We start from the raw sequence: 24,203 nt of genomic DNA, 5'->3' as shown, positions 1-24,203 counted from the left end.
TCATCTCATTGGTTTCATGCATATCATGATATGGGTTTTGAGATTCACTGACACCCATTAGGTGTATGTGAGGGACATGTGTTCATTTCCAAACTTGCAATTGCTGTTCTATCATGTTATTGCCATTTCTGAGTGGGTGGATGCAATACTCGGGTGGGTGTTTTGCATTTGAAGGCTGACCATAGGGACCAGGGATCTAGATTGTGATGACATGTTGGCTGGGGAACATGAGTTGGACATGAGTGGGGGCCTGCTGGCAGGTGCCCCACAGTGCTGGGGGTGGGGGTGCAGGGGAACATGAGTTGGACATGAGTGGGGGCCTGCTGGCAGGTGCCCCACAGTGCTGGGGGGGTGGGGGTGCAGGGGAACATGAGTTGGACATGAGTGGGGGCCTGCTGGCAGGTGCCCCACAGTGCTGGTGGGTGGGGGTGCAGGGGAACATGAGTTGGACATGAGTGGGGGCCTGCTGGCAGGTGCCCCACAGTGCTGGGGGGTGGGGGTGGTGGGAGACATGAGTTGGACATGAGTGGGGGCCTGGTGGAGGCTGCCCCTGCACTGCTGGGGGTTAGGGGGTGCAGGGAGACATGAGTGGGGGCCTGGTGGAGGCAGCCCCTGCACTGTTGGGGGGTGGGGGTGGAGGTAGACATGGGTGGGGCCCTGGTGGAGGCTGCCCCTGCACTGCTGGGGGGTGGGGATGCAGGGAGACAGGAGTGGGGGCCTGGTGGAGGCTGCCCCTGCACTGCTGGGGGGTGGGGGTGATGGGAGACATGAGTGGGGGCCTGGTGGGGGCTGCTCCTGCACTGCTGGGGGGTGGGGGTGGTGGTAGACATGGGTGGGGCCCTGGTGGAGGCTGCCCCTGCACTGCTGGGGGGTGGGGGTGGTGGGAGACATGAGTGGGGGCCTGGTGGAGGCTGCCCCTGGTGGCTGGGGGGTGGGGGTGGTGGGAGACATGAGTTGGACATGAGTGGGGGCCTGGTTGAGGGTGCCCCTGGTGGCCGGGGGGGTGGGGGTGCTGGGAGACAGGAGTGGGGGCCTGGTGGAGGCTGCCCCTGACTGCTGGGGGGTGTGGGGTGCAGGGAGACAGGAGTGGGGGCCTTGTGGAGGCTGCCCCTGGTGGCCGGGGGGGTGGGGGTGCTGGGAGACAGGAGTGGGGGCCTGGTGGAGGCTGCCCCTGCACTGCTGGAGGGTGGGGGTAATAGGGGACAGGAGTGGGGGCCTGGTGGAGGCTGCTCCTGGTGGCTGGGGGCTGGGGGTGCTGGGAGACAGGAGTGGGAGCCTGGTGGAGGGTGCCCCTGACTGCTGGGGGGTAGGGGGTGCAGGGAGACATGAGTGGGGGCCTGGTGGAGGCTGCTCCTGGTGGCTGGGGGGTGGGGGTTGTGGGAGACATGAGTTGGAAATGAGTGGGGGCCTGGTGGAGGCTGCCCTTGCACTGCTGGGGGGTGGGAGTAATAGGGGACATGAGTGGGGGCCTGGTGGAGGCTGTCCCTGGTGGCTGGGGGGTGGGGGTGGTGGGAGACATGAGTTGGACATGAGTAGGGGCCTGGTGGAGGCTGCCCCTGGTGGCTGGGGGGTGGGGGTGATGGGAGACATGAGTGGGGGCCTGGTGGAGGCTGCCCCTGCACTGCTGGGGGGGTGGGGGTGGTGGTAGACATGAGTGGGGGCCTGGTGGAGGCTGCCCCTGCACTGCTGGGGGGTGGGGGTGATAGGAGACATGAGTGGGGGCCTGGTGGAGGCTGCGCCTGCACTGCTGGGGGGTGGGGGTGGTGGTAGACATGGGTGGGGGCCTGGTGGAGGCTGCCCCTGCACTGCTGGGGGGTAGGGGTGGTGGGAGACATGAGTGGGGGCCTGGTGGAGGCTGCCCCTGGTGGCTGGGGGGTGGGGGTGGTGTGAGACATGGGTGGGGGCCTGGTGGAGGCTGCCCCTGCACTGCTGGGGGGTGGGGGTAATAGGGGACATGAGTGGGGGCCTGGTGGAGGCTGCCCCTGGTGGCTGGGGGGTCGGGTGGTGGGAGACATGGGTGGGGGCCTGGTGGAGGCTGCCCCTGCACTGCTGGGGGGTGGGGGTAATAGGGGGCATGAGTGGGGGCCTGGTGGAGGCTGCCCCTGGTGGCTGGGGGGTGGGGGTGGTGGTAGACATGAGTGGGGGCCTGGTGGAGGCTGCCCCTGCACTGCTGGGGGGTGGGGGTAATAGGGGACATGAGTGGGGGCCTGGTGGAGGCTGCACCTGGTGGCTGGGGGGTGGGGGTGGTGGTAGACATGAGTGGGGGCCTGGTGGAGGCTGCCCCTGCACTGCTGGGGGGTGGGGGTAATAGGGGACATGAGTGGGGGCCTGGTGGAGGCTGCCCCTGGTGGCTGGGGGGTGGGGGTGCTGGGAGACAGGAGTGGGAGCCTGGTGGAGGGTGCCCCTGACTGCTGGGGGGTAGGGGGTGCAGGGAGACAGGAGTGGGGGCCTGGTGGAGGGTGCCCCTGACTGCTGGGGGGTGGGGGTGGTGGGAGACATGAGTTGGAAATGAGTGGGGGCCTGGTGGAGGCTGCCCCTGCACTGCTGGGGGGTTGGGGTAATAGGGGACATGAGTGGGGGCCTGGTGGAGGCTGCCCCTGGTGGCTGGGGGGTGGGGGTGGTGGGAGACATGAGTTGGACATGAGTGGGGGCCTGGTGGAGGCTGCCCCTGATGGCTGGGGGGTGGGGGTGATGGGAGACATGAGTGGGGGCCTGGTGGAGGCTGCCCCTGCACTGCTGGGGGGTGAGGGTGGTGGTAGACATGAGTGGGGGCCTGTTGGAGGCTGCCCCTGCACTGCTGGGGGGTGGGGGTGATGGGAGACATGAGTGGGGGCTTGGTGGAGGCTGCCCCTGCACTGCTGGGGCGTGGGGGTGGTGGTAGACATGGGTGGGGGCCTGGTGAAGGCTGCCCCTGCACTGCTGGGGGGTGGGGGTGGTGGGAGACATGAGTGGGGGCCTGGTGGAGGCTGCCCCTGGTGGCTGGGGGGTGGGGGTGGTGGGAGACATGGGTGAGGGCCTGGTGGAGGCTGCCCCTGCACTGCTGGGGGGTGGGGGTAATAGGGGACATGAGTGGGGGCCTGGTGGAGGCTGCCCTTGGTGGCTGGGGGGTCGGGTGGTGGGAGACATGGGTGGGGGCCTGGTGGAGGCTGCCCCTGCACTGCTGGGGGGTGGGGGTAATAGGGGACATGAGTGGGGGCCTGGTGGAGGCTGCCCCTGGTGGCTGGGGGGTGGGGTGGTGGTAGACATGAGTGGGGGCCTGGTGGAGACTGCCCCTGGTGGCTGGGGGGTGGGGGTGCTGGGAGACAGGAGTGGGAGCCTGGTGGAGGGTGCCCCTGACTGCTGGGGGGTAGGGGGTGCAGGGAGACAGGAGTGGGGGCCTGGTGGAGGGTGCCCCTGACTGCTGGGGGGTGGGGGTGGTAGGAGACATGAGTGGGGGCCTGGTGGAGGCTGCCCCTGGTGGCTGGGGGGTGGGGGTGGTGGGAGACATGAGTGGGGGCCTGGTGGAGGCTGCCCCTGGTGGCTGAGGGGTGGGGGTGGTGGGAGACATGAGTTGGACATGAGTGGGGGCCTGGTGGAGGCTGTCCCTGCACTGCTGGGGGGTGGGGGTAATAGGGGACATGAGTGGGGGCCTGGTGGAGGCTGCCCTTGGTGGCTGGGGGGTGGGTTGGTGGGAGACATGGGTGGGGGCCTGGTGGAGGCTGCCCCTGCACTGCTGGGGGGTGGAGGTAATAGGGGACATGAGTGGGGGCCTGGTGGAGGCTGCCCCTGGTGTCTGGGGGGTGAGGGTGGGGGTGGTGGTAGACATGAGTGGGGGCATGGTGGAGGCTGCCCCTGCACTGCTGGGGGTGGGGGTAATAGGGGACATGAGTGGGGGCCTGGTGGAGGCTGCCCCTGGTGGCTGGTGGGTGGGGGTGCTGGGAGACAGGAGTGGGGGTCTGGTGGAGGCTGCCCCTGCACTGCTGGGGGGTGGGGGTAATAGGGGACATGAGTGGGGGCCTGGTGGAGGCTGCCCCTGGTGGCTGGTGGGTGGGGGTAATGGGAGACATGAGTGGGGGCCTGGTGGAGGCTGCCCCTGCACTGCTGGGGGGTGGGGGTGGTGGTAGACATGGGTGGGGGCCTGGTGGAGACTGCCCCTGCACTGCTGGGGGGTGGGGGTGGTGGTAGACATGAGTGGGGGCATGGTGGAGGCTGCCCCTGCACTGCTGGGGGGTAGGTGTAATAGGGGACATGAGTGGGGGCCTGGTGGAGGCTGCCCCTGGTGGCTGGTGGGTGGGGGTGATGGGAGACATGAGTGGGGGCCTGGTGGAGGCTGCCCCTGCACTGCTGGGGGGTGGGGGTGGTGGTAGACATGGGTGGGGGCATGGTGGAGACTGCCCCTGCACTGCTGGGGAGTGGGGGTGGTGGGAGACATGAGTGGGGGCCTGGTGGAGGCTGCCCCTGGTGGCTGGGGGGTGGGGGTGGTGGGAGACATGGGTGGGGGCCTTGTGGAGGATGCCCCTGCACTGCTGGGGGGTGGGGGTAATAGGGGGCATGAGTGGGGGCCTGGTGGAGGCTGCCCCTGGCGGCTGGGGGTGGGAGTGGTGGTAGACATGAGTGGGGGCCTGGTGGAGGCTGCCCCTGGTGGCTGGGGGGTGGGGGTGCTGGGAGACAGGAGTGGGAGCCTGGTGGAGGGTGCCCCTGACTGCTGGGGGGTAGGGGGTGCAGGGAGACAGGAGTGGGGGCCTGGTGGAGGGTGCCCCTGACTGCTGGGGGGGTGGGGGTGCAGGGAGACATTAGTGGGGTCCTGGTGGAGGGTGCCCCTGACTGCTGGGGGGTGGGGGTGCTGGGAGACATGCATTGTTGATCAGTAGTGCAAGGTGACATGTGGGTTGGCTTGGGGGCATGCCCATGGTGGATGGGCTGCCTGCGGGACATGAGCAGGGGTGCAGGGTAGTCCCCCGTGGTGTGGGCTGCCTGCAGGGGCCGTGGAGGTTGTAGAGCGAACACCTGGGAGGACCCACACGGCCAATTCACGTGTAGTACTCCCCAGAACCCCTGAAATGCACGTACCCTGCTGAAATCGCGTGTGGAACTTCCCGCGCACCCCTGAAATACACGTACCCTGCTGAAATCGCAGAACTTCCCGCGCACCCCTGAAATACACGTACCCTGCTGAAATCGCGTGTGGAACTTCCCGCGCACCCCTGGAATACACGTACCTTGCTCGCACGGGGCCAATCGCGTGTGGAACTTCCCGCGCAGCCCTGAAATACACGTACCCTGATGGAATCACGTGTGGAACTTCCCGCGCACCCCTGAAATACACATACCCTGCTGAAATCGCATGTGGAACTTCCCGCGCACCCCTGAAATACACGTACCCTGCTGAAATCGCGTGTGGAACTTCCCGCGCACCCCTGAAATACACGTACCCAGCTCGCACAGGGCCAATCGCGTGTGGAACTTCCCACGCACCCCTGCAATACACGTACCCTGCTGAAATCGCGTGTGGAACTTCCAGCGCACCCCTGAAATACACGTACCCTGCTCGCACGGGGCCAATCGCGTGTGGAAATTCCCGCGCACCCCTAAAATACACGTACCCTGCTGAAATCACGTGTGGAACTTCTCGCGCACCCCTGTAATACATGTACCCTGCTGGAATCGCGTGTGATACTTCCCGCGCACCCCTGAAGTACACGTACCCTGCTGATTTTGCGTGTGATACTTCCCGCGCACCCCTGATGCACACGTACACAGGACAATCGCGTGTGGAACTTCCCGCGAACCACTGAAATACACGTTCCCCGCTTGGCTTTCGCTGTTTGCCAGCCCTGTGAACTGGTCCAGGGTTAGCGCAGCCCTTTGCGATTATTTGGGGATTTTGAAGGCTTTTCCTTGCGTGAGGGCGTTCTTTGGGGCGTAACTGGCGCTGCTGCAGGGTCGCTGCGCCACGCTGCGCCACGGCTGGTTTTGGATGCGAAAATCCATGAATACGCAGTGCGCGGAAATCGATTTTAGCGCACGCGGCTGGCGCAGACATTCGCACGGGCACGCTGTGCGCCGGTCGCGTGCGCCACTTTTGAGCAAATTTCTATGAATTACCCTTAGGGGGGGGCGCTGTTGAGCAGCCCAGGAAATGGCTGTTTAGCCTGTGTGCTCCGTTCCTGCCCACCAGAATCCGTCTGATATTGGCACTTATCCTTAATTCTCCTTAACAATTTTGCCATGATTTGTCTACTGACACCCTCCTCTCTGTGTGGCCAGGGTTTTGAGAAGAATCGGTGCCTGGAGACTGTGAAACGGCCATCCGATTCCACAGCGGACTGCGGCCTCCCTTCCGGCCCTCGCCATTGCCGTGCGGCTGCCTGCTGCGTTCCCCGCCTGGTGGTGCCGCATTGCCGAATCCCCAGAGCCGCCTGCCACAAATATCCCAAGGTGCTCTCTGATCGTGGGAAACTGGTTCCCTGCTGGTGCCTACCGAAGCGGGCCCCCAGGCCGTTCGCCGCCCCGGCCGTGGGCGAGTGGCGGGTAGGCTCGGTGTGGCCAGCCGGCATCGGCCGCATCAGGACTGGAGGCCGAAGAGGTCCGCGTCCATAAACGCGGCCCCTGTGACTGGAGGGGCGGGCGCCTGCTCGTGCGATGCCGCGGTGCCGCACTACACATGGCCCGCTGATTAAAAAAAAAAAAAGACTTGCTGACAACACGCAAGCGGGGCTGCTCTCCCCTCCTGGCACCTCAAATACATGGACAGTGGCATTGATGACCTGCATCAGTCACGGGGCGATGGCGGTGGCCCCCCCTGCGTCTCTCTGCACGCACTGACCAGCGGCCCGCCAGGGATCCTCCAGCACAGCCCCCCGATGACGCGCCCTACCTGGAGAGGCGCACGGCCACCAGCGCAGACATCTGCTGTGGGGCCCGCGGCACTGCCCTGCCTCCAGCCGCCGCCCCCACATCCCATCGGCCCAGGGTCCGGACCCGACCTCTGTGAGGGGGCGCTGCTTTCCTGGGGCACTATCCTAAATCGGAGGACACACAGGTCCAGCCACCCTAAAGGCTACAAGGTGGGTGCTGAAGGCCTCATTACACCTCCCTGCTTCATCCCGCTGGGGCCCCCTCACCTACCCAGCTACTCGCACTTCGCCCAGTGAGGCCTGATACAGCTATAGCGAGACTGCCTTCACAGGGGCCCACCCTGCTCCCCCCAGCTTTCCTACCCACTGTGCCTGGGGCAGCAGTAGCCCACCAGCCAGAGCCTGCCATTTGCACAACCCCCTTGGCCATTCTCTGGATCCCCCAGCCAACGCGCTGACTGCCCGCTCCCGAGCTCCGCTGATTAGGAGCCTATCAACCCAACGGAGTGTGCACCTGTGACCGCGGGCTGAGCTGCTGCCTTCACGGCCCCAATTGACATCTCCTGCGGCCTCCCTCGCTTCGGTGGGCTCCCCATATCCAGGTGTTGTGAATCTCCCACTGCTGAACTGTGCCTGGAGGGGTGCCACTGAGGGGGAAGCGCCTCATTCTATCAATATACATAGCCGTGAACAATGACATCTCTTCGCCCTGGGGTGCCCCCCACCCAACCTACTAACAGCTCAGGCCCAGCGAGCCCAGACACACCTTTGAGCGACGCTGCTACACAGGAGCTTGCCTGACTCCCCCAGCTCTCTCAACCCATTGTCCCTGCGACTACAACTGTGCGCCTGCGGAATCCATCACTGTATAGCCCACCAGGCTGCTCCTTGCCCACGGCCGCTCTGCTATCACTGCCCAACCACAGACTGATCACCTCCAACCTTTTGGGGCAAATACCAGTACCACCAAACTTAAGCTATCTACACCTCGCAACCTCTGGCCTTTTACCACCCCCTTTACGGGACGCCTGGCTCGCGGCCGCCACCAACCCATCAAGCTAGGCGCTGCTCCCCACCACAGCAATGTCCAACAGATCGCGGGGGGCTAGCAAGGTAGGCGCCATGGATAAGTTCACCAAGGCGGCACCGAGGGCAGACCAGGCGTCCCCCTTCGCAACACAAGAAGATGGTGACATCATACCGGACCCCCCGCACCCGGACTTGACACGCGATGAAGGAGTCCATGGCCAAAAACTTTGCAGCTTTCCATGAAAAACTGGATGATATCAATGCGAATGTAGCCTCCTTAAGAGCTAAACTCGACCAACATGGCTCCAGGATTGCTGAGGCCGAGCAAAGAATAGGATCCAATGAGGACAATGTTCATACCCTACAAAACACAGTCACTGAGCTCGTCTGTGACATGAAACAGGTCAAAGCTAAGTGCGATGACCTTGAATCAAGGTCACACAGAAATAACATTCGCATAGTGGGGTCCCTGAATCTGCGCTGAAAGGTCGTATGGAACTTGCGGTCGAACAACTTCTCAAAGCCCTCCTGGACAACCCCGAGCTCTCACCATTCTTCACAATTGAAAGAACACACCGATCACTGGCACCCCGGCCTAAACCAGGTGACTTCCCCAGACCAATAATTGCTAAACTGCTGAGTTACAAAGACAGAGATCACATACTCCGCCTGGCCAGAGAGAAGCGAGAGTTAAGGCTGGACTCACAAATCATTAGGATTTTCCCTGACTTTTTCGGTGGGGGTGCAGATGGAGCGGCGCCAATTTGGAGGGGTGAATAAAATGCTAAGAGACAGGAACGGTACCCTGCTGATTTTGCGTGTGATACTTCCCGCGCACCCCTGATGCACACGTACACAGGACAATCACGTGTGGAACTTCCCGCGAACCACTGAAATACACGTTCCCCGCTTGGCGTTCGCTGTTTGCCAGCCCTGTGAACTAGTCCAGGGTTAGCGCAGCCCTTTGCGATTATTTGGGGATTTTGAAGGCTTTTCCTTGCGCGAGAACGTTCTTGGGGGCGTAACTGGCGCTGCTGCAGGGTCGCTGCGCCACGGCTGGTTTTGGATGCGAAAATCCATGAATACACTGTGCGCGGAAATCGATTTTAGCGCACGCGGCTGGCGCAGACATTCGCACGGGCACGCGGTGCGCCAGTCGCGTGCGCCACTTTTGTGCGAATTTCTATGAATTACCCTTAGGGGGGGCGCTGTTGAGCAGCCCAGGAAATGGCTGTTTAGCCTGTGTGCTCTGTTCCTGGCCAACAGAATCCGCCTGATATCGGCACTCATCCTTAATTCTCCTTAACAATTTTGCCATGATTTGTCTACTGACACCCTCCTCTCTGTGTGGCCAGGGTTTTGAGAAGAATCGGTGCCTGGAGACTGTGAAACGGCCATCCGATTCCACAGCGGACTGCGGCCTCCCTTCCGGCCCTCGCCATTGCCGTGCGGCTGCCTGCTGCGTTCCCCGCCTGGTGGTGCCGCATTGCCGAATCCCCAGAGCCGCCTGCCACAAATATCCCAAGGTGCTCTCTGATCGTGGGAAACTGGTTCCCTGCTGGTGGCTACCGAAGCGGGCCCCCAGGCCGTTCGCCGCCCCGGCCGTGGGCGAGTGGCGGGTTGGCTCGGTGTGGCCAGCCGGCATCGGCCGCATCAGGACTGGAGGCCGAAGAGGTCCGCATCAATAAACGCAGCCCCTGTGACTGGAGGGGCGGGCGCCTGCTCGTGCGATGCCGCGGTGCCGCACTACACATGGCCCGCTGATTAAAAAAAAAAAAAGACTTGCTGACAACACGCAAGCGGGGCTGCTCTCCCCTCCTGGCACCTCAAATACGTGGACAGTGGCATCGATGACCTGCATCAGTCACCGGGCGATGGCGGTGGCCCCCCTGCGTCTCTCTGCACGCACTGACCAGCGGCCCGCCAGGGATCCTCCAGCACAGCCCCCCGGTGACGCGCCCTACCTGGAGAGGCGCACGGCCACCAGCGCAGACATCTGCTGTGGGGCCCGCGGCACTGCCCTGCCCCCAGCCGCCGCCCCCACATCCCATCGGCCCAGGGTCCGGACCCGACCTCTGTGAGGGGGGCGCTGCCTTCCTGGGGCACTATCCTAAATCGGAGGACACACAGGTCCAGCCACCCTAAAGGCTACAAGGTGGGTGCTGAAGGCCTCATTACACCTCCCTGCTTCATCCCGCTGGGGCCCCCTCACCTACCCAGTTACTCGCACTTCGCCCAGTGAGGCCTGATACAGCTATAGCGAGACTGCCTTCACAGGGGCCCACCCTGCTCCCCCCAGCTTTCCTACCCACTGTGCCTGGGGCAGCAGTAGCCCACCAGCCAGAGCCTGCCATTTGCACAACCCCCTTGGCCATTCTCTGGATCCCCCAGCCAACGCGCTGACTGCCCGCTCCCGAGCTCCGCTGATTAGGAGCCTATCAACCCAACGGAGTGTGCACCTGTGACCGCGGGCTGAGCTGCTGCCTTCACGGCCCCAATTGACATCTCCTGCGGCCTCCCTCGCTTCGGTGGGCTCCCCATATCCAGGTGCTGTGAATCTCCCACTGCTGAACTGTGCCTGGAGGGGTGCCAATGAGGGGGAAGCGCCTCATTCTATCAATATACATAGCCGTGAACAATGACATCTCTTCGCCCTGGGGTGCCCCCCACCCAACCTACTAACAGCTCAGGCCCAGCAAGCCCAGACACACCTTTGAGCGATGCTGCTACACAGGAGCTTGCCTGACTCCCCCAGCTCTCTCAACCCATTGTCCCTGCGACTACAACTGTGCGCCTGCGGAATCCATCACTGTATAGCCCACCAGGCTGCTCCTTGCCCACGGCCGCTCTGCTATCACTGCCCAACCACAGACTGATCACCTCCAACCTTTTGGGGCAAATACCAGTACCACCAAACTTAAGCTATCTACACCTCGCAACCTCTGGCCTTTTACCACCCCCTTTACGGGACGCCTGGCTCGCGCTCGCCACCAACCCATCAAGCTAGGCGCTGCTCCCCACCACAGCAATGTCCAACAGATCGCGGGGGGCTAGCAAGGTAGGCGCCATGGATAAGTTCACCAAGGCGGCACCCAGGGCGGACCAGGCGTCCCCCTTCGCAACACAAGAAGATGGTGACATCATACCGGACCCCCCGCGCCCGGACTTGACCGCGATGAAGGAGTCCATGGCCAAAAACTTTGCAGCTTTCCATGAAAAACTGGATGATATCAATGCGAATGTAGCCTCCTTAAGAGCTAAACTCGACCAACATGGCTCCAGGATTGCTGAGGCGGAGCAAAGAATAGGATCCAATGAGGACAATGTTCATACCCTACAAAACACAGTCACTGAGCTCGTCTGTGACATGAAACAGGTCAAAGCTAAGTGCGATGACCTTGAATCAAGGTCACGCAGAAATAACATTCGCATAGTGGGGGTCCCTGAATCTGCGCTGAAAGGTCGTATGGAACTCGCGGTCGAACAACTTCTCAAAGCCCTCCTGGACAACCCCGAGCTCTCACCATTCTTTACAATTGAAAGAACACACCGATCACTGGCACCACGGCCTAAACCAGGTGACTTCCCCAGACCAATAATTGCTAAACTGCTGAGTTACAAAGACAGAGATCACATACTCCGCCTGGCCAGAGAGAAGCGAGAGTTAAGGCTGGACTCACAAATCATTAGGATTTTCCCTGACTTTTTCGGTGGGGGTGCAGATGGAGCGGCGCCAATTTGGAGGGGTGAATAAAATGCTAAGAGACAGGAACAGTACCCTGCTGATTTTGCGTGTGATACTTCCCACGCACCCCTGATGCACACGTACACAGGACAATCGCGTGTGGAACTTCCCGCGAACCACTGAAATACACGTTCCCCGCTTGGCGTTCGCTGTTTGCCTCTGAACGGGTCCAGGGTTAGCGCAGCCCTTTGCGATTATTTGGGGATTTTGAAGGCTTTTCCTTGCGCGAGGGCGTTCTTGGGGGCGTAACTGGCGCTGCTGCAGGGTCGCTGCGCCACGGCTGGTTTTGGATGCGAAAATCCATGAATACGCTGTGCGCAGAAATCGATTTTAGCGCACGCGGCTGGCGCAGACATTCGCACGGGCACGCTGTGTGCCAGTCGCGTGCGCCACTTTTGTGCGAATTTCTATGAATTACCCTTAGGGGGGGCGCTGTTGAGCAGCCCAGGAAATGGCTGTTTAGCCTGTGTGCTCTGTTCCTGCCCACCAGAATCCGTCTGATATCGGCACTCATCCTTAATTCTCCTTAACAATTTTGCCATGATTTGTCTACTGACACCCTCCTCTCTGTGTGGCCAGGGTTTTGAGAAGAATCGGTGCCTGGAGACTGTGAAATGGCCATCCGATTCCACAGCGTACTGCGGCCTCCCTTCCGGCCCTCGCCATTGCCGTGTGGCTGCCTGCTGCGTTCCCCGCCTGGTGGTGCCGCATTGCCGAATCCCCAGAGCCGCCTGCCACAAATATCCCAAGGTGCTCTCTGGTCGTGGGAAACTGGTTCCCTGCTGGTGGCTACCGAAGCGGGCCCCCAGGCCGTTCGCCGCCCCGGCCGTGGGCGAGTGGCGGGTTGGCTCGGTGTGGCCAGCCGGCATCGGCCGCATCAGGACTGGAGGCCGAAGAGGTCCGCGTCCATAAACGCGGCCCCTGTGACTGGAGGGGCGGGCGCCTGCTCGTGCGGTGCCGCGGTGCCGCACTACACATGGCCCGCTGATTAAAAAAAAAAAAAGACTTGCTGACAACACGCAAGCGAGGCTGCTCTCCCCTCCTGGCACCTCAAATACGTGGACAGTGGCATCGATGACCTGCATCAGTCACGGGGCAATGGCGGTGGCCCCCCTGCGTCTCTCTGCACGCACTGACCAGCGGCCCGCCAGGGATCCTCCAGCACAGCCCCCCGGTGACGCACCCTACCTGGAGAGGCGCACTTCCACCAGCGCAGACATCTGCTGTGGGGCCCGCGGCACTGCCCTGCCTCCAACCGCCGCCCCCACATCACATCGGCCCAGGGTCCGGACCCGACCTCTGTGAGGGGGGCGCTGCCTTCCTGGGGCACTATCCTAAGTCGGAGGACACACAGGTCCAGCCACCCTAAAGGCTACAAGGTGGGTGCTGAAGGCCTCATTACACCTCCCTGCTTCATCCCGCTGGGGCCCCCTCACCTACCCAGCTACTCGCACTTCGCCCAGTGAGGCCTGATACAGCTATAGCGAGACTGCCTTCACAGGGGCCCACCCTGCTCCCCCCAGCTTTCCTACCCACTGTGCCTGGGGCAGCAGTAGCCCACCAGCCAGAGCCTGCCATTTGCACAACCCCCTTGGCCATTCTCTGGATCCCCCAGCCAACGCGCTGACTGCCCGCTCCCGAGCTCCGCTGATTAGGAGCCTATCAACCCAACGGAGTGTGCACCTGTGACCGCGGGCTGAGCTGCTGCCTTCACGGCCCCAATTGACATCTCCTGCGGCCTCCCTCGCTTTGGTGGGCTCCCCATATCCAGGTGCTGTGAATCTCCCACTGCTGAACTGTGCCTGGAGGGGTGCCACTGAGGGGGAAGCGCCTCATTCTATCAATATACATAGCCGTGAACAATGACATCTCTTTGCCCTGGGGTGCCCCCCACCCAACCTACTAACAGCTCAGGCCCAGCGAGCCCAGACACACCTTTGAGCGACGCTGCTACACAGGAGCTTGCCTGACTCCCCCAGCTCTCTCAACCCATTGTCCCTGCGACTACAACTGTGCGCCTGCGGAATCCATCACTGTATAGCCCACCAGGCTGCTCCTTGCCCACGGCCGCTCTGCTATCACTCCCAAACCACAGACTGATCACCTCCAACCTTTTGGGGCAAATACCAGTAACAACAAACTTAAGCTATCTACACCTCGCAACCTCTGGCCTTTTACCACCCCCTTTACGGGACGCCTGGCTCGCGGCCGCCACCAACCCATCAAGCGAGGCGCTGCTCCCCACCACAGCAATGTCCAACAGATCGCGGAGGGCTAGCAAGGCAGGCGCCATGGACAAGTTCACCAAGACGGCACCCAGGGAGGACCAGGCGTCCCCCTTCGCAACACAAGAAGATGGTGACATCATACCGGACCCCCCGCACCCGGACTTGACCGCGATGAAGGAGTCCATGGCCAAAAACTTTGCAGCTTTCCATGAAAAACTGGATGATATCAATGCGAATGTAGCCTCCTTAAGAGCTAAACTCGACCATCATGGCTCCAGGATTGCTGAGGCGGAGCAAAGAATAGGATCCAATGAGGACAATGTTCATACCCTACAAAACACAGTCACTGAGCTCGTCTGTGACATGAAACAGGTCAAAGCTAAGTGCGATGACCTTGAATCAAGGTCACGCAGAAATAACATTCGCATAGTGGGGGTCCCTGAATCTGCGCTGAAAGGTCGTATGGAACTTGCGGTCGAACAACTTCTCAAAGCCCTCCTGGACAACCCCGAGTTCTCACCATTCTTCACAATTGAAAGAACACACCGATCACTGGCACCCCGGCCTAAACCAATTGACTTCCCCAGACCAATAATTACTAAACTGCTGAGTTACAAAGACAGAGATCACATACTCCGCCTGGCCAGAGAGAAGCGAGAGTTAAGGCTGGACTCACAAATCATTAGGATTTTCCCTGACTTTTTCGGTGGGGGTGCAGATGGAGAGGCGCCAATTTGGAGGGGTGAATAAAATGCTAAGAGACAGGAAAATTGATTATGCAGTGCTCTTTCCGGCTCGCCTAAAATTCACCCACCGCAACAAACTGTACTTTTTCACGGTCCCAGAAGAGGCAGTCAAATTTATTGAGGCGCACATCCCACTGGTGGATCCCCCAGAGGTACCTATGGACGGCGACTGATACTGGGACTCCTGACCCCCTATTGCAGACCTCAGCGGCTGTGGCCTACCTATCGACTCCTTCCCCGGTGGGTCGATGGTCCCCCCTTCTCTGTCCTATTTTGGGCCCAACATTGCCCATAGATTAGCGTATCAAGAGCACAACTTTTGGAAGGGGATACATCCTTAATTCCCCAGACTATAACATCGCACGCTGGGCCCGAACTCAAAAAGGCCAGGCCTCACTGCAATACACCGGCCTATGGCAATATCTGCTTAGTTCTCGCTACCTATGAACATATATGTACTTCTTTACATCCTGAGTTTCATCAGCCGTTCAAAAGATTACTGATGTTTCATCACAATATGTCTCAACGAATGTGGGTCAGACGGCAGCAGCAGCCCCCACTGCAGCTGCAATGCCCTCTAAGGCAGAGTGTTTACGTTTAAGCCCCTGTTGGGCTATGGTTCTAGCATCGCCAAGTTAAGGATGGCACGCAGTTGGTTGCTCCAGGGGTGGGTATTATCACACTGCTATTTTGCAACGGGTGGGGAGGGTGGGGGTGGGCAGGTTGGGGAACGTTGCACAAAAAATGGCAGGAAAGTAATGACGGGTTTTAAAGAGAGGCGCTGTCTCGCCATCGCAGCAAACATGGCGTTAGACAGAGACAAATTCTATACCTGGGATGTTCCATAAATTATCAGCATTGCTATTAAAATGATGACTAGGAACGTTCAGGGATAGTCGAATTTCACAAAATCCCGTAGGACCACAGCATATGCACAAAGGCATGGGATCAAAGTACTCCTATTGCAGGAGACACACGCTTTGAAACTCCTATCATCAAACCTAGCTCAGAACTGGGTCCCCAACAGGTTCTATACCCAATATTCCACTAAAGCCAGGGGAGTCCTCACTCTTATCCATAAATCAGTAAAATTCAAACTCCACACATCTCACATTGACACAGAAGGTAGATATGTGATTCTCCACTGCACTCTGGCTAACGAAGAATGCTTGCTCGTTAACACATATGCACCCAACACCGATTTCCCTAAATTCATTGACGCTTTGACCGCTATCCTCATGAGATATGTGGAAGTCCCCATCATGTGGGGGGGAGACATGAACCTTATACTTGACAACTTCCTGGACAGAACAACCACTACCCGCAGGGTCACAACTCGAGCTGCCAAGTGACTCCATACACACATGAGCTCCCTAAATTTACACGATGTGTGGAGAACGCTCCATCCCCAAGTAAGAGACTATACTTTCTACTCGACAGTGCATGATAGCTCCTCAAGAATAGATATGTTCCTCCTATCGGGCTGCCGGGTGGGCAGGGTTTCCCAGGCCAAGATCCTCGCACGCACACTCTCTAACCACTCTCCTGTGCTTATACAGATCCAACTGGGTAATGCACTGATGGTTCGACCCGCCTGGCGCTTTAAATCTGACGCTCTATCTGACATTATCTTTAAAGCTGAGATCCTAGCGGACATAAACTTGTTTTTTGAGAATAACAAAACACCTGACACACCCGAAGGGACACGATGGGAGGCATTTAAAGTATACATCAGAGGGATGTGCATCTCGGGGGCGGCAGGGGTCCTCAAAGCCATCAGGCAGGCCCTAAGCAACTCCGAAACCAAGCTCAAAACAGAACATACGTTTCCACTCTGGCTCCGGCAACCCTAGCAAAGATCAGAACAGAACTAGAGCTATTTGAGTCCCATGCCCTGAGCGAGGTGCGGTATTATGCCCGCCCCCTGGCTGCCCGTAGGTATGGTGAGGGGGATAGACCTGGCAGAACCCTGGCTAAATTGGTGCATGCAGAGGGAGGTAAGACCCGAATAGATAGCATTGTAGATGGGCAGGGCGTAAGACACTGGTCGGACCAAGTTATCATTGACACCTTCGCTAGCTTTTATGCCAATCTTTATGGCCCCCAGTCTGAACACACAGCACATGACCTGGACGACCTGCTAGAACACGTTCCTATGACCCTCATCTCCCAGAACACCAAAGAACAACTCGATGCCCTGTTCACCTTAGATAAGATAGTCCAGGTAATCTCAGACCTTCCAAAGAACAAAGCCCCGTGCCCTGATGGGCTCACATCCGAGTTCTACCAGGAACATGTTGCCATTTTAGCACCCATATTGTACGGGGTCTGGATTGAATCACTCTGATTAACCACCCTCACTCCCTCCTTAAGGGAAGCCCTTAGAACTGTCCTTCCCAAAGCAGGGAAACCCCCAGACGAATGTGGGTCCTACAGGCCCCTATCGCTCATTAACACGGACATGAGTCTTTGCTAAGATAATCGGTAATAGGTTCCTCCCATTCATGCCCCATCTGGTCCACGCTGACCAAAGTGGATTTGTCTCTGGTCGTTCTACTATGCTTAATATCCGCCGTCTATTCAATGTGATGTCCAGGATAGATCCGAAGGCTGACGCAGTGGCGGTCACTAGACACCCAGAAAGCATTCGACATGGTCTCTTGGCAATACTTATGGGCTGTGCTGGAGAGGATGGGAGTAGGACCGAATATGATCTCCTATATAAAACTACTATATACAGGACCTATGGCCAGGGTGCTGGTCAACTCTAACGTCTCCTCTCCCTTTGCACTACACAGGGGTACCCTACAGGGATGTTCTTTCTCCCCCATCCTTTTTGCACTCGCCATTGAACCCATGGCAGACTACATCCAGGATCCTCACATCCACAAAGGTATTTGTTTACAAGACACACCGGAAATCATCTCTCTCACTTTATGCTGATGATGTACTCCTATACGTCAGAAACCCCTCTACATTCCTAGACCAGATTATCCGTGACATAACCAAAATAGGTAGATACTCTGGTTTCACCATTAATTATTCTAAATCAGAAATATTCCCTCTCACTACAGCAACCCAGTGACCGTCATGCGAATTCCCCCTGCGCTGGTCCCCAGGTGGAATCAGGTACCTAGGGGTGCAAGTGTCACTAACCAAAACTTAATTGCTGGAGGACAACTACGAGACAACAGCACGGCTCATTGAATCCAAGATGCTCAAAAGGCGCAACCTTCCACTGTCCCTTGTGGGCAGACTATACCTAATAAAAATGATTGCGGTCCCCAAGCTCCTCTATACCTTTGCCAACATACCAGTGTGGCCCGGGAAGCAATATTTCAAGAGACTCCATTCGGCGTGCGCCCAATTCCTCTGGCACTCCGGAGCTGTCTGCAAGAAGTGGCAACATATGACCCTACCCTATGAAAAAGGGGACTTTACAGCCCCAGATCTAACACTATACTGGAATGCGGCACAGGCCCAACATGCCACACACTGGTACACACACCTTAACCCGCCTCCTCACGTCAAATTAGAGAAAATGGCAGGTGACAGGACCAACATCATGACCTTATTGTAACGCTCACCTGATTCCCACAGAGGCGCCGGTCTTGACTGGGTGAATGCCGTGTCTTCAAAGGTGATGTGTAACACACGGTTGGTTCCTCGGGCTGGACCTCTGTGCACTGTGTGTCTTAATCGGAGAGTAAGATGTCTGCAGATAGAAAATATGGGATTAATGAACTGGGGTTATTGGGTGCCTCTCTCCTCTTCCCTTTCTCTTCTCCTGTAGGACCCCAAAGGTTAACGATCTCACCTTAGGTAGGTGAACGCCGAGCTCTCCATCTGCCCCGGGGGCAGGGTGCCGTAACCAGTTTCTTCACTGGATAAGGGTGCAGGCCTCTTGACCTCAGAGGACTGCTGTCCGTCGTTTACTGCACGAACGGTAAATTCTGGGCACTTCAAATGTCTTAAAAGTCTTTAAGTGCGTAAGGCGTGGCTGCTGTGGAGCGGTGCCGAGGAGCACGTGAGTATGGCTTTTGACTTATGTAAAGTTCTTTTGTAATGATACCTCTTGTTTTGCAGGGTTCCGGCGATGGCGGATGGCGGGCTGAAGAGAGTTGAGGATCGAACCCGCGTGAGGAATAGAAGCGCTTGGAAGCACGTAAGTGAGCGCTTGTTGCCTGCTTCACGATGCGCACTAACTGTCTCTTTTACCTTGCAGGTACAAGTTCGGAGCTTTAGAGAAGCTGAAGGGTGCTGGGGTACCCGCTGATTTCGGCGTGGGAAGGAGTGATGGCACGTGAGTAGTAAAGTTGCCCAATGTCTCTAAACGCACCTTCTTTTGTCTTTCAGATGCGGGATGCAGCGTTGAAGGCCTCCGGAGCGTGCGAAGAGCCGGTAAGCTTTTGTCTTTCAGATGCCGGAATACAGCGCGAAGACCTCCGGAGCGTGCGAAGAGTCGGTAAGCCTTTGTCTTTCAGATGCCGGAATGCAGCGCGAGGCTTTGGTGACAGCCGCTGGACCAGGTAAGAGATGCGCTGCCACTGAAGACCGTAGTGATAACCTGTTCTTTCTTTGTCTTTATAGGTGCTGCTGAAGACTGGATTCCAGGATGGTAAGCCTTTGTTCCCTTAGGCACAGGATCAGAAGACACGGTGAGCGTTCTGCTGCAGAGAATGCAGAATAACGCAAAGCAAGATTCATCCATCGGGTGTGGTTTAAATAGCCTCCTGTAGTGCTTAGGTGTCTCCTTCCACGGCCTCGCCTAGGTAAGAAAAGAGTTCCTGTTTTCCAGAAGAGTTCCAGTGTTCTGAACCTAGGGAGTGGCTCCTGCCCCACCCAACAGGAAAAGTAGTCCCAAACAGAAGAGGATCAGGGGCTCAACTGGCAGGTAAGTAAGCAGCATGGTCTGCTGCAGGTAAGTCCACCCAAGCATTATGAGCCCGGCGCTTCCAGCGCTGGGACTGGGCATATTTATGAGCCTGGTGCCACTGGCGCCAGGACAGGGTCCAAAAGGTCCCAATTGGGACTGGCCGGCACCCGGAACCGGGGTTATGGGTCTGCTTCCAAGGGAGTTGGGTAAGTCCTGACCCTTTGGAAGCAGAGATCATGACAGCACCCCCCCTCAAGGCCCCTCCCAAACCGGCCTTCTCCGGGGGTTTGGGCTTGTTAGGAAATGTTCGATGAAATCTTTTGATTAGACGAGGCGCGTGGACATATTCTGCAGGTTCCCAGGACCTTTCTTGGGGGCCGTAACCTTTCCAGTCAATCAGGTAAAATAGTTTAGATTTGGAGATCTTAGAATCCAGGATACTTTTGACTTCAAACTCGAATTCTCCATCAACTAGGATAGGTTTTGGAGATTTAGTTAGTCGGGTTTTAGGTTGCACGGGTTTTAGTAGAGAGACGTGGAAGACCGGGTGTATCTTCATGTGAGGGGGCAAGTCCAACTTGACCGCTACCGGATTTACTATGGTAGTGATTGAATAGGGACCAAGGTATCTTGGGTTGAATGTGCGTGGTCCTTTTAGAGGTAGATATTTGGTGGATAACCAGACTTGATCTCCTACTTGATATTGGGGGCTTCCTTCCGATGTTGGTCTGCTCCTTTCTTGTATTGTTCTTTAGCCCTTTGAAGGTGAGAAACGGCTTCCTTAAAGGCTTGGGTGATTGTAGAATGCAGGTGGTCTACTGCTGGTGTTCCAAGATCTTGGAGTGGATCCAAATCCGAGGTTCGAGGGTGATTACCGTATAAAAGAAAGAACGGGGTCTTCCCGGTTCCCGAGTGGACAGAGTTATTGTAGGCATATTCGGCTATCCAAAGGATATCTTTCCAAGTTTTTTCAGTTTGTTGCAGCATGCAGCGTAAATACTGTTCCAGAGTTTGATTGGTCCTCTCGGTTTGTCCGTCGGTTTGGGGGTGGTGGCTGGTCGAAAGTCTCACATCAATTTGAGCCGACCGACAGCAACTTTGCCAAAAATGAGAAATAAATTGACTTCCTCGATCCGAAATTAGAACCGAAGGAAAACCGTGCAGTCGGACGATGTTTTCGAGAAATTCTCGGGCCAGAGTTGCTGCTGATGGTAAGCCTTTGAGTGGAATGAAGTGCGCCATCTTGGAGAATAGGTCCACGATTACTAAGATCGTATTGTATCCGGAGCATGGAGGTAGATCGGTGATGAAGTCCATAGAAAGCGTATGCCAAGGGCGAGGTGGGATGTCAATAGGGCGTAAAAGGCCGGCTGGTTTTTCCTTTTGACTCTTGTTTTGGGCGCATACTCCACAGGACATTATAAAGTCTCTGATATCTTTTTTCCAAGACGGCCACCAGAAGTAGCGCTTGACCTTTTCCAAGGTTTTGGCCGTACCGGGATGTCCTTCCATTAAAGAATCGTGATAACAGGAGATTACCTTTTTCTGTAAATCTGTGCTGGGCAGGTATAACCGTCCTTGGAAATACAATAGATTGTCCTTCACCGTAAAGTCCTTTCCCTGCAGATGCCAATTCTGTATGTCTACTGGAGTTACCAGTTGCCTGGCTTTATCCTTAACTTCTTCAATGGATTGTGTGGCGATTACACCCAGAATTCTTTGTTCGGGAATGATAGGTACAGGTTTAGGATTGATCAAGTGTTCTTCCACTCCCATCCGAGAAAGGGCGTCAGCTTTACCGTTTTTCGTACCAGGTCGGTAGGTAATTATGAAGTCAAACTCGGCAAAGAATAGTGCCCAACGGAGTTGCCTAGAGGATTGAGCTTTCGCGGTTTTCAAATATTGCAGGTTACGGTGATCTGTGATCACAGTAACGGTGTGTCGGGCCCCCAGAAGATAATGCCGCCAAACCTTAAAGGCGGACTTGATAGCCAGAAGTTCCTTATCAGTAATAGTGTAATTGATTTCAGGAGGCGAGAATTTGCGGGACCAAAATGCCACGGGATGCAACTGATTGGTTACTGGGTCCTTTTGTGATAAAACTGCTCCCATGGCAAGACTCGAAGCATCAGTTTCAACAATGTAGGGGAGTTCTGGGCGAGGATGTTTTAAGATCGGTGCAGAGATAAATTTAGTCTTCAAATTCTGGAAAGCTTGTTCCGCCTCGGTAGACCATTCAAAATGTTTGTTTTTCTTTAACAGGGCGGTGATGGGCTGGACTATTCGAGAGAATTCGGGGATAAACCTGCGGTAAAAGTTAGCGAAGCCTAACATGCTTTGAACACCTTTTACGGAGGATGGTGAAGGCCACTTGAGAATTGCATCGACCTTCTTTGAATCCATACGCACTCCGCTAGGTGATAATATGAATCCTAAGAATTCACCTTCAGTCACGTTGAAAACACATTTTTCCAACTTAGCGAAAAGTTTGTGTTGACGCAACCTCTCGAGGACCATTTTCACGTGTTTCCGATGTTCAGTTTCCGATGAAGAATAAACGAGGATGTCGTCAATATAGACAACGACACACACATCTATGAGCTCTCTGAGGACGTCGTTCATAAAATATTGAAAGGCGGCCGGGGCATTGCAAAGTCCGAAGGGCATGACCTGATATTCAAATAGCCCATACTTGGTGCGGAAGGCCATCTTCCATTCATCGCCCTCTTTTACTCGTACCAAGTGGTAGGCTCCTCTAAGATCCAGCTTTGTATATATGCATGCTTTTCTGACTTGGTCCAGGAGTTCAGGGATCAAAGGTAACGGATATCTATTCTTAACGGTGATCTGGTTCAGGGCGCGATAATCTATACAAGTTCTAAGGTCCCCTTCTTTTTTTGGAACGAAGAACAAAGCTGAGGAAGCAGGGGACTTGGAAGGACGGATAAACCCATTCGCTAGGTATTGATCCAGGTATTGTCGGAGGTGAAGATTCTCAGGCTCGGTGAGGGCATAAATTCTACTACAAGGAGGGGTAGATCCAGGTATCAGGTCTATCTGACAGTCATAAGACCTATGAGGAGGTAGAGAGTTAGCTTGATCCTTCCGGAAGACATCTTGGAATTCTAGGTATTCGGGAGGTAACTGGGTAACCTCCGAAGAAATTGCTGCCAGTGCAACATCAGGTCGAGGGTAACAAATGGAGACACATTCTGGAAACTGAACCGTTCTTGCTCGCCAATCGATCTGAGGATTGTGCTTCTCTAACCAAGGAATTCCTAGAATAATCTGGAACTGAGGGGCCTTGATCACATTGAACACGATCTTCTCATAGTATCCATCTTGACTTACTAACGTCACTTCTTGGGTGGTATGCGTTACTGGTCCGGAAGCTATCTCCGTACCATCCACCGTAGTAATGACGTCCTTTACAGCCTTTGGACAAAGAGTCAGATTCATCCTCAATACCATTTCATGATCCACATAATTGCCGATGGCACCGCTGTCGACGTAAGCTTCAATCGCATGTAATCGATCCGGACGTTCAGGGCTAATGAGGACCATAGGTATCACGAAATGCGAGGTCACGGAACTGGTTTTAACGCTCGGCAAGAGGACCTCTATTCTTGTCGGGCGAGGTCGTTTCCCTGCTCAGAGTTTGTGACCCTGGTAACTGCAGCTCCTACTGCCTTATTGGCTGGTTTCAATGGACAGTGTTGAAGAAAGTGCCCCGAGTTTCCGCAATAGAGGCATAATTGCAGCTGTTTTCTCCTTTCCCGCTCCTTTTGGGTTAGTGGTCCTTTCAGGCCCCCTATTTGCATGGGTTCCCCGGAGTCTGCTCCTTTGGTAGGAGTTGGTGGTTTGGAAAACACTCGAGCATCAAACTTGGAACTATCGGCCTTCCTGTTCTGTAGTCTGTGATCTATTTGAACGACTAAGTCAATATAGTCCGAGCAGTCTTGCGGGGGATTCACTACTTGGGCTAACACATCTTTGAGCTCTCCACGTAGACCTCTATAAAACAGCGTAATCCTTTTGTCCTCAGGCCATTGGGTTTCCACTATCAGTCTGTTGAAAGACGCAATATAAGCCAAAAGGTCTTGATTACCCTGTCGTAATGAAAGGAGCTCCTTGTCCAAGGCCTGCCCGAGTGAATGTCTTGCGAACAGTTTTTCCATGCTGAGCTGAAAAGCTTGAAAATCATGGAGAACTGGATCATCCTGATTAACTAGAGGGATCGACCAATCTGCCGCACTGCCACTGAGGTACGAAAGCACGAAAGCTACCTTAGCTTGATCTGTTGGGAAGGCTGCTGGCCGGCATAAGAAGTGCAAGCGGCACTGATTAATGAATACTGCAAACCTCTTTGGGTCACCAGAAAATCGTTCGGGCGGAGCCAGAGGCACATTCCCGGGTAGGTTGATCTGCACTGGGTTCGTAGAGGATGTTGAAGGATGATTTGCCCCTGATGCGGGCAACTGAGTTTGTCCGGCTTGTGACTGTAGCAATTGTCTAGCGAGATCATCTGTTCGCTCCTTGGAAATAATCAGTTCCCTTCTTAGAGCATTCGTTTCCTGGCGGGCTGCATCCACTTCTGCTCTTAGTTCCCCAAGTAACTGGGCTAGCAGGTCGGGGTCCGAGGTTTCCATAGCGCCTGGGTGGGAGTTTTGCGGTGGGCTTTGCGTTCTGTAACGCTCACCTGATTCCCGCAGAGGCACCGGTCTTGACTGGGTGAATGCCGTG

The sequence above is a fragment of the Ambystoma mexicanum genome, chromosome 3q (assembly GCF_040938575.1).
Source record: "Ambystoma mexicanum isolate Mex_15411 chromosome 3q, UKY_AmexF1_1, whole genome shotgun sequence".
In the NCBI taxonomy this organism is placed as follows: Eukaryota; Metazoa; Chordata; class Amphibia; order Caudata; family Ambystomatidae; genus Ambystoma; species Ambystoma mexicanum.
The sequence above is the reverse complement of the archived record's forward strand: the minus strand, read 5'-3'. Positions refer to the sequence as shown.